A 4,310-nucleotide genomic window follows, 5' to 3' on the forward strand; every position below is an offset into this window, starting at 1 on the left:
CCTCAGTTATTCCTTCCAAAGTGCAATGTCGTCGACGAACGCAAAGCGTTCGTCAACAAAGTCGACTTCCTCCTTCTGTTAGTGTCTTCATTTCCATTCCTCTTTATTATTTAAATCCCATTATTATTCAGGTCGTTACATTCTCCCCTCCTTAAAAAATTTCGTCCTCAAAATTTACTGTTCACATAACTCATCATCCCTTAGCAAGAAAAGGGGTCTACTCATTTTATTACTTACCCTCACTTATGGCAAAGGAATACCGTGGTTACATTCCGAGTTCTGGGAGATTACATATACAAAATAAAAATTCTCCCAAAACTAAAATACTACACTAATTATACCATTACACGTACCTGCAAAATAAATACTACCTAACTATTTACATTTTACCCAATCAAAGTTCTTAGAATAAATGTGGATATCTCTACTTCATCTGTTCCACGGATTCCCAAGAAGCCTCTTCAATAGCATGATTCCTCCACAAAACTTTTACCTGAGAAATCTTCTTGTTACGTAGCTCCTGTACTTTTCTATTCAGAATCTGCATAGGTACCTCCTCATACACCAGTGAATCACTAAGCTCTAATTCATCATAATTGATGATATGAGAAGGATCTGGGACGTATTTCCTCAACATAGTAACATGGAATACATCGTGGATCATGGATAACACAGGTGGTAAAGCTAGCCTGTAGGTTACCAGTGCAACTTTATCTATAATCTCAAATGGACCGATAAACCTAGGACTAAGTTTACCCTTCTTCCCAAATCGCATAACTCCTTTCAACGAAGCTATCTTCAAAAACACATGATTACCCACATCAAATTCCAGATTCCTGCGGCAATTATCAGCATAACTTTTCTATCGGCTCTGAGCTGCACTAATTCTGTCCCTAATAAGCCGAACCTTATCACACGCTTGCTACACAAGCTCCGACCCCACTACTCACTGCTCACCCACTTCATCCCAAAATAAAGGAGAACGACATCTCCTACTGTATAAAGCCTCAAACGTGCCGTGCCAATGTTGGACTGGTAACTGTTATTATACACAAACTCTACTAGTGGCATGAACTGAGCCCATCTACCCCCAAAATTCAATACACACGCACGGAGCATATCCTCTAATGTCTGTATCATCCTCTCAGTCTTCCCGTCTGACTGAGGATGGAATGCCATGCTGAAAGATAGCTGAGACCCTAAAGCTTCCTGTGGACTCTTCCAAAAACGTGACGTAAAATGCGGGTCTCGATCTGACACAATCGATACGGGCACCCCATGAGAACGAACTATCTCATGAACATAAATCTCCACTAAACGGCTGAGGGGATAGCTGATCTTGATAGGTATAAAGTGGGCGGTCGTAGTCAAATGGTTAACAATCACCCAGATGGTATTCTGGCCATGTAATGCCGTTGGCAGTCCTGAAACGAAGACATAGATATATGATCCCACTTCCACTCTGGGATAAATAACGGCTGCAACTGCCCTGCCGGCCTCTGGTGCTTAGCCTTTACCTGTTGGCACGTGAAACACTGGGCTACATACTCAGCGATCTCACTCTTCATACCGCTCCACCAGTACAACTCTCACAGATCTTTGTATATCTTCGTACTACCGGGATGGACTGAATACAAAGATCTGTGAGCCTCCTTTAAAATAGTCCTCCTGATCTCATTATCGGTAGGAATGCATAATCTGGAACGGAACTGCAAAGCTCCGTCATCTGCAATACTGAATTCCTCCCCCTGACCACTCTGTACTCTGTCTATCACTTCTGCTAATTCTGGGTCTTCCTTCTGAGCGGCTTTAATTCTTTATTGCAGAGTAGGTTGTACTACTATGCTAGCAATACACACTAGGGGATCACTCTCTACCAACTCTATGCCGAGTCTCTCTAGATCCATCATGATTGGATATTGGATCTCCACAGCCGCCAACACTGGTTCCCTGGATTTCCTACTCAATGCACCAGCTACCACATTTGCTTTCCTTGGGTGATAACTGATGGTACAATCAAAATCGTTAATTAGTTCCAACCACCTTCTTTGCCTCATATTTAGTTCTTTCTGTGTGAAGAAATACTTTAAACTCTTGTGGTCGGAGAAAATCTCACACTGCTCGCTGTAAAGGTAATGTCTCCAAATTTTCAATGCGTGCACCACTGCAGCCAATTCAAGATCATGTGTAGGGTAGTTCTTTTCATATTCTTTCAACTACCTAGACGCATACGCCACTACCTTACCATGCTGCATCAATACACAGCCAAGTCCCTTTAATGGCGCATCACTGTAAATGACATACCCCTCACCCCCTGATGGGATAACCAATACTGGTGTTGTGACTAATCTTTGCTTCAGTTCTTGAAAACTCTGCTCACAGCTATCGTCCCACTCAAATATGACATTCTTCCTCGTCAATCGTGTCAAAGGTCCTGACAAAGCTGAGAATCCCTCAACGAAACGACAATAATACCCAGGTAGCCCCAAGAAACTCCTGATCTCCTGGACATTTCTCTGTCTAGACCAATTCACTATGGGCTCAACCTTACTAGGATCCATAGAAATACCGTCTCCAGATACAATATGTCCTAAGAACACGACCTTCCCAAGCCATAATTCACATTTACTGAACTTGGCGTACAACTTCTTTTCCCGAAGTGTCTGCAAAACCTGCCTCAAGTGCATCTCATGCTCCTCAAATAGACCAATACATCATTAATAAAAACAACAACAAACTGGTCTAGGTATTGGTGGAAGACTCTGTTCATCAAGTCCATAAATACCGCACGAGCATTCGTCAAATGAAACGGCATAATAAGAAACTTGTAATGCCTATACCTGGTCCTGAAGGCTGTCTTCGAGACGTCTTCTACTTTCACTTTTACCTTATGGTAGCTGGACCTGAGGTCAATCTTCGAATACACCCATGCACCCTGGAGCTAGTCAAACAAATCGTCGATACGGGGTAGAGGATACTTGTTCTTGATTGTCACTTTATTAATCTCCCTATAGTCAATACACATCCTCATAGTGTCGTCTTTCTTCTTCACAAATAAAACTGGAGCTCCCCACGGAGATACACTGGGTCGTTTGAAGCCCTTATCAAGCAGATCTTGCAAATAATTCTTTAATTCTTCCAATTCTACTGGCACCATCCGATAAGGTACTTTAGAAATCGGCGCTGTACCGGAAGGTAGATCAATAGGGAAATCTACGTCATGGTCAAGTGGCAAGCCTAGTAACTCGTCTGGGAAAACATCTATAAACTCCTTTACCACAGGAGTGCTAGTAAGCTTTAGTTCATTCTCTGACATCTCCTTCACAATAGCCACAAACCCCTGACAACCACTCAGTAGTAGTCTTCTGGCCTGGATAGCTAAAACTAGCTGAGGCGAGGATTGCACTCGCGACTCTATGAACTTGAATTCTGCTTCCCCGAGAAATCTAAATATCACTTCTCGTGCTCGGCAATCTATGCTGGAAAAATTAGTTAGTAGCTAATCCATGCAAAAAATAACATCAAACTCGTGCATGTCTAGCACTATCAGATGAGCAGATAAAGTCTTTCCTTGAATATCAACTGGACAACCTCGGAGCACCCTACTACACCTCACTGTTAGCCCAGTCGGGGTAGATACCAACAACTCAATATCTAATGATTGTGCTTCAGCCCCACATAATTTAACACACCCCGAAGACACGAACGAGTGTGTAGCTCCTGAATCAAACAATGCAATAACTTTAAAAGAAAACATAATAACCATACTTGTCACCACGTCACCTGACGTCTCATCCTCGCTAGGCGTCAGTGTAAACACCCTGGCTGGAGCTGTATTCCTCTGTTGGCCCCCACGTGGGGCTTGATAACCTCACCGATATGGCCTGGGAGCTGGAACTACATCTGGTGGAGTAGGGCAATCTCACACCATATGCCCCGATCTACCATAGTGATAGCACACTACACCACCAGCTTGACACTCTCCTCAGTGTCTCCTACCACAAGTCTGACATAGTGGAGGACCCTGCCTTGTCTGCACCTCACTTCCTCCCATCTCCTGCCTCCGCCCTCTACCATAATTTCCTTTCCTCCACTAACCCGGCCTATGACCCTACTGGTAGGCCATAGATGTAGATCTCTTCCTCTGTCCTTGCTCATATGGATCGAGACGCTCACCAATCTCTACTAAGGCCGCTCTATCGACTAACTCAACAAAGTCCTAGATCCGCAGCACCACCACCTGCTTGAATATGCTCCTCCTCAAGCCTCTTTCAAAATGCCTCGTCTTCGTCACTTCATCAGGAACAATA

Source organism: Malania oleifera, chromosome 2 (genome assembly GCF_029873635.1).
Source record: "Malania oleifera isolate guangnan ecotype guangnan chromosome 2, ASM2987363v1, whole genome shotgun sequence".
Lineage (NCBI taxonomy): Eukaryota > Viridiplantae > Streptophyta > Magnoliopsida > Santalales > Ximeniaceae > Malania > Malania oleifera.